The sequence below is a fragment of the Micropterus dolomieu genome, linkage group LG02 (assembly GCF_021292245.1).
Source record: "Micropterus dolomieu isolate WLL.071019.BEF.003 ecotype Adirondacks linkage group LG02, ASM2129224v1, whole genome shotgun sequence".
Taxonomy (NCBI): Eukaryota; Metazoa; Chordata; class Actinopteri; order Centrarchiformes; family Centrarchidae; genus Micropterus; species Micropterus dolomieu.
The window spans coordinates 25,150,982-25,163,250 of NC_060151.1; the positions used below are offsets into that span (position 1 = coordinate 25,150,982).

A 12,269-nucleotide genomic window follows, 5' to 3' on the forward strand; every position below is an offset into this window, starting at 1 on the left:
TAGCATCAGATCAGCTCTGCTGGGATTTAGAACTTGTTCAGCTAAACCAAACTTTCATCAAATGTTTAAAGACCTAATTTGAAAGCTTGTTTTGCTGACCCACAGTGGTTTAACTTCTCACCTTGCTGCTGTGATGAACAGTAGAAGTGTACTCCAAGTTCTCTCAGTACTAGGGTTGCCACCCATCCCTTAAAATACAGAATAGTCCCGTATTTGAGACCTAAATTGCGCATCCCATCTCGAATCAAGACAGGACATAGTTTGTCCCGTATTTCCGAGTTGTCTTTAATGCAGCATCCCATGCAAATCATCCCACCCGCATTGTGTGAAGACTTGTGCTTTTCTACCCCTAATTGGGTAATACTCGCTGCCATTGTTGGTTTGATTAACATGGTCAGGTTCACGAAAGAGGATGCAAAAGTACCAACAACGACGAGAAAGGGAGAAATCAAATGTCCTACTTGATGAGCATCACGCCAAACTGTCTAATTTGTTGGGCAGTGTTCTGTGTAGTGCACGGTGGCCTGTCAGACGTGTGACAGCAGGCTGAGGCAGTGTAATGACTTAACCCTTATATTATGTTATTATTATTGTTACTTGCAACCAAGTAAAATATTTGCACAAAAATATTTTTAATATTTTGTTTATTTCAGATTTTATGAGTTGCATCTCCCAGGATACGTTGCCTTATTAAGGTCAAAATAGTTAATACTTTAATGTTTTATATCATGAAGAGAAGAAATACATTCTTGCTTGTCAAAAACACACCACGCAAACTAGTTTTTAAAATGATTTCATCATTTCAGTCAAAGTATAGGCCTCCCAGAACCGTCAGTTTTACCAATCCAGTTATACCAACAACAACAAAACCTACACATATGTAAAACATATGTACATTGGAATTCCATTTTCCTACTTTGTCTAAAAGGACATGGCACATACAAATGAACAATAACAATGCCTGTCACATCCTCTCCCTCTATTAATTTTTTGTGGAATTTGTGGAAGCAGTTGCGTTGGCATTTCCCAGAGACAATGCACAGACGAACACTACATTTCTGACAGGAGATGGTTATCTGTCACAATCTGCACTGCCCCTTGTTGGTAAAACCTGGAAAGTGGTCCACTTGATCATAGCGGACATCATCCACAGGTCTTGGAGTTGATGGTCTTTGCATGCATTTGGAAGCCATATCATCCTCCCTCACCTTGGAGGGCCTTCCCTTCTTTTTGCCATTGTCGAGAAGTGCCTCCGCAACCTCTAGCCCGGCATCTCGCCAATACAGCAGCCATCCACATTACTGATGGCTGTATCAGCCATTTGCCAAAAGAGGCACATGTACCACCAGTAGGATTTTGCAGGATTGCAGTACAAGGCCTCCATCATGTCAGCCAGGTCAACTCATAATTTGTTTTATCAATCCAGAATACCAACAAAATACAACATGTACATACCTATGCTATTCAGTGTGTATTCAATAGATTTGCGTTTTTCATATATGATACATCAATGTGTTATTCCTTTCGAATTCTATTGATATTGCAAGTTAATGTTTGGATGTTTTACACTATAATAATAATTATGGATTGCATTGTCTTCAAGATCACACATATAAATAAATCAATAAAAGCACTGTCACCTAAATCCTTGCCTTTTTTGGACTCCGACGACGACAACGAGCTACCCTCACTCGCTGACTCTATCTCCGTGTTTTCCTTACATTCATCACTGGAGTCTGAGGAGCTTGATGGGATGTCCTCTCTCTCACTTCTTTAACGTTAATCGCCTTTCTGCTGCCATAAACTGAGCTAACTGGGATGCCCTGCAGGAAAAAACACGGTTGTACTGTCATAATGTTCATACATGTGCATAAAAAATCTGTTTTTGCAGTGTATACTAACATTTGCTCCAGTTTAAAACTAAATGTTAAATATCACACACTGACCATTTTTTACCCCTAATCTGGCAACGTATCACGTGGGATACATACATTTTAAAAGTTGCTGAAAAACTCCACAAACACAATTACACCGGATTTTCTTCATCAGCATATTAAGACAATACTCATTTACAGGTGCTGGTCATATAATTAAAAAGTTGATTTATTTCAGTAATTCCATTCAAAAAGTGAAACTTGTATAATGTATACATTCATTCCACTCAGACTGATATATTTCAAGTGTTCATTCTTTGTAATTTTGATGATTATAACTGACAACTAATGAAAACCCCCAAATCAGTATCGCAGAAAATTTGAATATTGTGGAAAGGTTCAATATTGAAGACACCTGGTGCCACACTCTAATCAGCTCAATTAACTCAAAACACCTTCAAAGGCCTTTAAATGGTCTCTCAGTCTAGTTCTGTAGGCTACACAATCATGGGGAAGACTGCTGACTTGACAGCTGTCCAAAAGACGACCATTGACACCTTGCACAAGGAGGGCAAGACACAAAAGGTCATTGCTAAAGAGGCTGGCTGTTCACAGAGCTCTGTGTCCAAGCACATTAATAGAGAGGCGAAGGGAAGGAAAAGATGTGGTAGAAAAAAGTGGACAAGCAATATGGATAACCGTACCCTGGAGAGGATTGTGAAACAAAACCCATTCAAAAATGTGGGGGAGATTCACAGAGTGGACTGCAGCTGGAGTCAGTGCTTCAAGAACCCCCACACACAGACGTATGCATGTTGTGAACTCAACCAGACGCACTTCAAAGAAGGTCAGATGGTGTCGAGAGTTGACCTTTTCACATGTAAAACCCAGAGACATCGCCTGGTGTTTGGTAAGGACCGAAAGAGACTCAGACAATGAATCGCTTAAGGATTGTGTATTCAAAGAGCCTTAGTGAACCTTTCTAGCCGTAAAGGTGTCACTATAGACAGTCCACAGGACAGGAAAGGGGGCGATCTGACCCCTTCTCCCTCCCGCAGGTCACCTCCAGCCTCAACCTGACTCTTTTCTCTCCACAGAACGGCTGAGCCATAAACCACCATTTCATTCTCTGATAACCAGTGCGATAAGCCAGGAATGCAGAGAAGAGAGACCATAAAAACCCCTGTTTCTCGAACCAAGCAAGGTTCCATTATAACTGTGTTTATTCTGTTTAAATAATAACCTTGCTAAGTGAGCAGCGGTGTTTGCCTCTGAGTTTAGTAAGTAATAACCCTGTTGTTATCCTTTAGTGATGTTTGAAGACTAGCAGACCCATAAGAAAGTAATCTTGAACTAGTTTTCTAACCTCTTTCTGTGTTGTCTTAATTCATTCCTGTTACTCCCTAGTAATCACTGTCTGTTCAGTATTAACTAATGCTTTAGTTAAAGGTTTCATATACAATTTCCTACTAAATTATCCATGGAAGCGCTCGTGTACATCACCAGCCTCTCAGTTAAAGTGGAATATCTACTCTTTTCTTGTGTGACCCGAGCGCCACCAAGGGGACATGAAAGGTATAACACGCAAGTGTTTAAAACTCGGCTTACACTGACAGAATCGTTAAGTAGGCCTAACTATCACCATGTAATTGCATAAACGAAATTTTACTGTCACGCTTACATCTAAATTGTCTCTTGAGTTAAAACCAGTAACCAGCAAGTATACTGAGGACAGGTAATCAAGCTTTGTTACGTTTTATATAACCATTATAACCTTTTTCCATAGTGTTTAGCCTTGTTTTAACTGTCTTTATCCGAATGTTTAGAACCAAGTATTTTTCCAAATGTCGATATTGTGGAGAGAGATTAAAGGGAAATACGCGCAACGTATATTTCTTTATCCCAAAAATTTAACACCTTAGCGACGTTTGGGAGACCATCCCCAAAATTGACGTCACTACCTAGCGGGATCAATAAAAAGGCCCTGCTGTCTTTTGTAATATTCAGATTTTCGGAGATACTGAATTTGGGATTTTCATTAGTTGTCAATTTTAATCATCACAATTAAATGAAATAATCATTTGAAATATATCAGTCTGTGTGTAGTGAATGAATATAATATCCAAGTTTCACTTTTTGAATGGAATTACTTAAATAAATCAACTTTTTGATGATATTCTAATTATATGACCAGCATCATTTTTAGAATTGTTTTATTGAAAATAAATATGTTTAATATATAATGGTCATGGTCAGGATGTCCTGCACCTCTGGCGGCCATGATGATTTTTGACCAAGCTGACTAAACCGTGACAGATAAACTGAACCAAATCATGTGACCAAGATACTACCAGTCAAAACTATTAATAATTCATAAGTTGATTGGGTAAAAACTTTTAATCATGTCCTCTAGATGATGTTAAACAGTGTGTATCTCCTGGTGCACGCTGGCTTTAAAACAGCCAATTTTCTGATTGATTACTCTGGATTTCATTTGCTGCCTATTTGTTAAGAAATAGTGTTACAATGTAAATGAATCACATGTCTACATTATGGTATGATTTGTTTTTTGAGGTTGAGGTATACAGTCAGACACATAAGCATTAATTTAATAAGAGATAAGAGAGAGAGATAGGCTACTTAATACACATTTATTTATCAAATAGTGCCTATGTGAAGAATATAAACAACGATGTGCTATGCTTGACCAATCCATAGAATTGCATTCTTCAATACTATAGAATTCAGTGTTTCCCCTAGGATGGAGTTGTAGCAGCGGAGGTAAAGGAAAATTTTGTCTAAATATAAAACCCCAACACAACATGTCTCAGCAACATTGCTCTTGGGTCCATGAGCATGCGATGCACATTAGAATAGCTTAAAACGTTTTCCCATAGTTTAATGTGAGCTTTAGATTAATGTTTTGTTGTTGGTCATGGTGGTCATGGTCTGGGGGGTTGGGGGTCCTCCCCCCAAGAAAATTCCAAAGACATGCGGGCTAGGTTAATTGGTGTCTCGAAAATTGTCCTTAGGTATGAGTGGTTGTTTTGTGTGGCCCTTGATTGGCTCCAGCCCCCCGCGACTCTGTATGCAGGATAAGCGGTTGACGATGGATGGATGGATGGATGGATGATGCTCTCCTCAGAATCATTATAGATACGAATGTTCATGTTTGCCTTTTGTGTCTTCATTTTACAGCCATTGACATTTATCTGTACAGATATTAATATAAAAAAATAGGCAACATGAGGAACCACCTCCCTTCTGTGCATTTTATTTGCACATTAAAATCCAAAAAGAAACGTCTCCTCATTTGATTAAAAGGACTAGTTTGCATCACTAATTTGTTTTACTAACCTCAACTCCTCTACGGTCATCACCGTCCTTTCTTTTCCTAACAACCACTTTTTCAGACTCATCTGAAAACTTAAAAATAACTGAATCAGTCTGTACAGGACAGAGCTGCAGGGTACGCCAGTTTTCTCTCAGTTTGTAGCTGATGTCCTCAACATTGGACAAGTAGGCAGTAATAAAATACATCTACCAGTTAATTTCTATAAATTGAGCCCATGTTCTGTTACACAGCAGCCAGAAGGCTACTGTATAATTTTCCCTGTTCAGTTGTGCAGTCTGAAAGGGAGGGGAGATGTCTGGTAGCGCTAACAGGCTTTACTTTTCCAGCCGGAGGGAAAACAGACAGACTTTTCTTGGTCTTGAAAAGCTAACACACTGTAACCAACACAGTACATTTACTGCGAGAATATTTTCCTCCGCTCACGTTCACCATCACTTTCTGCCACTCGGACAATCAAACACTCGCTACGCATCTCCCGATTCCTTACAGGAGTTACGCTGCTCTTATAACACCATCTTTCACGTAGATGTTCTGCATAGAATGAGGAGAAGAAGCGAGCCAAGCACTGTGTGTTGCCGTGCTCGCACAGTGTGCGAGTGAAGACATTTGTAGCGCATAGTTTAATGATCGTGAGAAATTTTAGTAGCAGCGGCGCACCGCCACTCCTGAATGCATATAGGGGAAACACTGGAATTAACAATAGGCTAAATAAAAACTGAAAAGATAAATACATAAATATATTTAATGACCAATCGTAAAAATCGTGATAAATTAAATTTAGAAATGTTTGTGTTCACACCACCCTTTACAATTAGTTCATTTAAAATTTGTAAATTAACTTAAGTTCTTCTTGCACTTTTTGTATTGATTGCACTTTTTGCTAACTCTTACTTCCTTCCCTAGGTATCTACCCCATTGATGTGATATGTACTGTGAGCTCTTACTAGTATTTATTGCTGCTCTTACTAGTATGTATTGTCAGTTGTAGATGTGTAGTTGATGCTCTGTTGATGCTTGTATGTTGTTCCTCAAATGTAAGTCGCTTTGGATAAAAGCTTCTGCCAAATGAGTAAATGTAAATGTAATGTAAATGTAGTCTTCATAGTTTTTATAGAAGGTCATTTATAGAAGGAAGTACGCCTAACATGCTCCAATACTGCACACAATGCTTACTACTTCTGGGCCACTGATGTTAATGATGATCATGGAAAATCCTTTGCAAGATTCTTCCAATCAAATCATATCAAAGCATTTGTTTTAGCCTATTTATAGTTAATAAGTTATGGACATGTTGATTTAACAAGTTAATAAAATACAGTTCACATGCTATTTTTTTGGAGGTCTCACTGTCACACATTGTTGGCATATGTTTATTATCGTCATAGCTGTGTATTCAGCTATGACAATATGAACACTAGTCGGTTGAGTTGTGATGGAGAGAGCATTTGTTCACACCGATTTCTATAGCAGATACCTGATTATAATGTCCATTGGTATCAATCTTAATACTTTCCTGAAAACTTGTTTTAAGTTATGATATGCGACCACTGGCACAGCATCGGGCCCGGAGGTGTGGCAGGCGTCCCTTATTTTTCTGCATTGAAGGTGGCAACTCTACTCAGGACAGCATGACATCAGTGTAGGTGTGGTTACAGCACACGGTCTATGGCAGAGGCCCAGCTAGAGAAAATTTCCCGAAACAAAGGTTGGAGGAACGTCCAAGTGAAAATCTGTACATTCTTGATTAAAAGCGTTGTGAAATCTCTTTTCCCTTTCGTCTCCTCAATTCGTGTGCGTTTCCAAAACGTCTCTGTAGAATCTCACAAACTCAACTCGCAAGCATCGGAATGCACAAATTTGATTGGCTGAGCAGCAACACATCAGACGATTGGAGCACATGTGATAGGTCTGTGAGTTTCCTGGTCCGCTAAAACACTACAATAAATGCTAGAGAAGCTGTGCGGGGTAAAATATAAACACTCCGTTACGAGGTAGTAATTCTCAACAATAAATTGGCTGTAGGTCGGCGGTCCGGAGAGGACAGCGGCTGGGTCCAGATCCGGACCGCAGTCCGCCTATTAGTGACCTCTGGGTTACAGGTGCAACAGCACACATGTCAACTACACTAAGGTCAAGATTTTCACCGATAAAGAGCAGCCTAGTGTTTGGATACTCTTTTCAACGCATGTGTGTGTTAAGTAAAACCAGAATTCTTGTCAAAACTATCACAAGGTTAAGAAAACTATTCTTTCAATACAAATGTACACCATGCCATAAAACATTTTACCCCTGTAGCCTGTCTACATTGTTTTAATAAATTTATGAGAATCAATAACAAAGGGGGAGCATCACCCGAGATCCAATCCGCCCAGAGTCTCCGGACCTTTAGGTATGGTTTTAATAATTATACAATTATTCACTAGTGATCAGTTATCTTAAATCAATCAGTCAGTCTCATATCGAAGGGGTAAATTCTCCTGGCAGGGACTTGGAAATAGGCAATACACACACAATTCCTTGATTACAGTGGAGTTTATTAACTAACTAAGGTGATATAAAAATGTGGTTAAATACATCAAAGAAATAAACAATGGCTAAACAATGAGAAGGGGTTCTATTGTGGGGAGCATTCATACGGCAGCTAATGAATGCAATTAGATGATAACTCGCTTAAATTTGTCTAGGAGTTTCAAGGATTAAATATACTGGACTTACAGACTATGGGACATCACTGATCACAGAATGCCTTGTTTTGCCTTACTTCAGGTCGGCGGCCTGCTTGGCCGGTTGCATGGGTCCCACGCTAGCTGCCCGATTCCTAGCTTTTGTTAGGGGATTTTCCCGGGTTGACCGTCCTCGGTCTGGCAATTAGGCTGTTCTTTCAGGTGTCCTTTGTGACCGCTGGCGAGACCACATGGGAGTTAGCTCGACGGATAACGCTTAATAAGAACTTGGTCGTTCTTGAATTAAAACTAGTGTAACTTAACGGACTGATAACTTTTAACAAAACAAAAGAAAATAAAACGCAAGTAAAGTTGCTGTTAAACGAGGGAAAGCTGAGGTCGCGGCACTTCACGTGTGTAGCTTGAAACGAACAAAGGGCGTTTGCTGCGGCGGGCTGAACTTTTAGGGCGTTGCCAGGAGAGGGGGCACACGGGGTGCGTGCCGAAGCGCAGTTGGAGAGTCAGGAACAAGCAGAGGACAAGAGCGTGAACCAGCGCATGTGTCGCTGCTTTTGTCTGTTGGGGCGTGGTCCCCAGAGGGCATTCCTTTGTTTCCGGGTTCCCGAAAGAGTGTCTTTCTTTAGACATATTAAGGTTAATCAAAAAAAATCTATTGGCGCGTACTGTAATAAAATATCTTCCCACAATCCTCAATTGTCAAACGGCTGTTCTGTTCTTAGTTTAAGCACTTGATAAAAAGGAAAACAATTGTCAGTAGTTCAACTTTGAGGTTAGCATTTCAGAATGAATCACATCAGAGGAGAAGAATTTAACTAGCTGGATATATTGGCGGTTACACGTTCATAGAGAATATAAGCAAGACACACGAATGGCATCAGATTATTGGACATGATAAATACCGAGTGGCATTTATACATTAACGGCATTTCAGACGATGGCATGTAATACTTACTTTGTCCAACTGGGGGAGCTCGGGTTACATGAGGATAGCTCTGATTAATCCTAAAACAATCTTCTCAGGAGCTGGGGAGTTTTAGTCATTTAGTCATTTTTAACCTTAGATTCAGGCTGGAACATTAATCGAGTATAGGATGACATCTCTTTATTATCGAAGGAGGTGTCAGAGAGGATTGTGAACAAAGCATTTGTTACAAAAACTGAATAAAGTCAGTCGGTTCATTTTTAGTGACAACACATCCGACCCATGAACCAGAACAAATCAATGTGTTGCCTGGCAACCGACGCCAAAAGATCGTTTTTCATTATTTTCGGCAGCGACAATCCACGACTTCCACGACAATAACAAGGCTTCCAGGTCTCTGCAGCTCTCTGGCACCAGGTGGGACATCTGATCCACAGTCTGACTCTAGGAAGACAATGTGTAATAAATTCTTCAGGTGATAAAAAATATAAAGTAAATACAGATGATTCTTTAATAAATAGAATATTGTGGTAAAGTTAATTTTCTAATGTAATTTAATTCAAAAATTGAATCTTTGATATATTCTCGATTCATTACACAAAGCGAAGCATTTCAAACCCTTTTTGCTTTCATCTTGATGATTACGGTTTACAGCTCATGGAAATAAAAACTCCACTATCTCAAAATGTATAAACATTTTAGAATAAAAATACATTTCTATATTATAAATTATACAGAAATAACTGGAGAAGAGCTTTCTAATCAGCTAATTAACTCTCAGTCTGGTTCTGATGCTCACAATGAACTTTTCCTCAGTATTCTAATTTTTTGATGGTCCTCTAAAAGATGCCTCAGTGTTTTAATGTTGACAGCACTATTATGTCACATAAGTGGGAGAAATGGAACAAGGGAGACTGTTGTGTTGTCCTTTTATACCAGCTGTCAAATGTCCAGTAGCTTTGAGTAGCAACATTATTTTAGACTCAAAGTTTAAGCAGATGTGGAGGCACCAGAACCTCAACAACAATCTTGTGACAAATATAAAAAGTACCTTTCTCTCACAAATGTCCTATTCCAGACAATAAACCCACACAGCCCTGCCGACAGCAGCAACGTTACTCAAATTAGCGGTGTGGGGAATTAATTAAACGTGATAACAGCCATGGCTAATGTTTTACAAGATATACAGCTTCCATCATGTAACTGAGGACTCTACTGCTAAGCTTATTACGTTTATTGCAAGTAACATACTGAGGTGACGTCCAAATAAACGACTCGTAACCGCTCGTAACCAATGGTATGTAAATTGATTTGCTTAAAATTGTTCGTTTGAGCTGTAACGTTAAGTAAACTTAAGGTAATTAATAACTAATTCTTAGTTAACGTTATCGTTAAGTTAACTGTTAACGTTGGTTCCAACCTCCACCGTACAGCACCGCAGAGTAGCATGTAGCATTAGCTCCTTAGCATGAGCTAACTCGGTCATGTCGAGCTAGGCAGGAGTAGTTTCAGCAACACGTCACCTACGACCCGCCTCTTTGCCCATTTTTGGTCATCAGGGAGTGACGCGCTGTGAAGCGCTGCCAAGATGGTGCCGGCCAGCTCCGCCAATTTTGAGCTTCAAAACGGCTCTTCAGAAACCAATGGGTGACGTCACGGACGCTACGTCCATTTTTATATACAGTCTATGGTTTCACCCCGTCCTTTTCTTTCCCGCAGGGAGAGAGAAAGAATTTGGAGTAGTCCAAATTTATTTGATATAAAATGCACAAATCCACACTGTTGGTACACAATATCCCTATAACAACAGTCTCCTTACAATCTACTACATTACTGAAAAGCTGATTTGGCTCTCCTGCCTGCACTACTGACAATCATACTGCACATCTGCAGGTACCAAAATTGTTTTGCTTCATTAGTTCATGCTGTTATGAACTGAACTCTTCAGTTTGTCGTGTTGACATGTGTTATATGATCACATCAATGCAATATTTTGACACATAGCCTTCATAAAATAATAAATGGTGAAATATATGAAGAAATTACCAGAATCATCTGAGCTGTTGTTGTCTGCACTTACTGAACTATATGACCTTAAACCTTGTGTGCAGCATGTTTAAGATTAACCTCACCGACATAAGATGTATAAAGAGATAAATCTATATGTAAAACTCACAGTAAATAAAGATGTGTGCTGAATGACTGCCGAGTCCCACTGAGTGCATTTTAACAGCGGATGACAGGCCGCATGACAAAAATATACATGCAATGTCTGCTCTGCTTTCCTAAACATAAGGCCTGTTAATGTAGCAGACATGGCATATCATTACTTCCTCTTTTCTTTCCCACAGCACAGCCTGCCAAGTCCCCCCGACTGTCACCAAGCACTCTCGGTCCCCCCAACCTCCCATCTGCTCACCAGTTCACGAGCAGACAGAGGAGCAACCTGGGAAATATGCAGCAAATATGCTCTGCATACACGGAAACAGAGCCTAAACACTGCATTTATACCATCTGATGAACTAGCTTGTGTACTGTTGAATGCTGTGCAGGTCAAACAGACACAGCATGTTATCTAATCATCATTACAGGACTGCAAATATTTTTGGCAACAGCCACAAACTTCATAATTTCTCTTCAAATGACCAAACATCCATTGTCAAACTCTTTTTTTCAGTCTAATGTTCTGTGCTTACTTTTGGGCCCACTTTCAATTAAATTTTCTGGAAATGCAATTGAGATAAAACAAGAAAGTTTTTATCCAAGTTAGAGAATTAAATACCGGAAAAATAAAGACAAGCAGAAACCAGAGGGTCGCCAGTTCGAATCAGGCAAAGATCGCCGCCGAAGGTGCCTCTGAGCAAGGCTCTGAATCCTGAACTGCTCCCTGGGCACTGCACAATGGCTGCCCACTGCTCCTAATTACGATAGGTTAAATACAGAGAACAAATTTCCCGTTAGGAAAGTATAGTCCCTTTGATGCAAATTCCAAATGTAACACTGCTAAACACAGTCCTAACACAGTCCTGCCCAGTGATTTACAACATTGCCAAAAACAACCAAAGATATCAGGGATGACGAATAGAAGTTCTAAGGATAGAAGAGGGTGTTGTGCACTGTATAGACTGTAAAACCCCTTGAGGCAAATGTGTGACTTGTGATAATGGGCTATGTTGTTAAATGTGTTTCTGACACTGATATAACAGCTTCAGCATAGTAAATCTGAGGCACCTTATTTTTCACAAGCTACTTGAATATTGAACACTAGAGGACCTGCTTCAAAAGTTTAGAAGTTTAAAATATTAATATGATTTGAATAAAACTGGGAGAATGCAACTCCTGAAATTGACGTGATGTGATCCGCCAGAGACAATCAATCTTCACAAACAGTCAGAGGCAAACACCGGCTGCAGAGATCACATTAACCAGACAAC

At 39.7% G+C, this 12,269-nt stretch overlaps 1 protein-coding gene and 1 long non-coding RNA gene across 3 annotated transcripts in view; both read right to left on the reverse strand.

Annotated features, from left to right (window-relative positions):
* LOC123960722 overlaps positions 1 to 1,680 on the reverse strand; it is a 6,737-nt gene extending 5,057 nt beyond the window's left edge. Inside the window, exon 1 of the long non-coding RNA XR_006822587.1 lies at positions 1,641 to 1,680. This is a non-coding gene — a long non-coding RNA (uncharacterized LOC123960722). The remainder of the gene's footprint in view (positions 1 to 1,640) is intronic.
* asic2 (acid-sensing (proton-gated) ion channel 2) overlaps positions 1 to 12,269 on the reverse strand; it is a 363,461-nt gene that overhangs the window by 251,256 nt on the left and 99,936 nt on the right. The window lies entirely within an intron of this gene.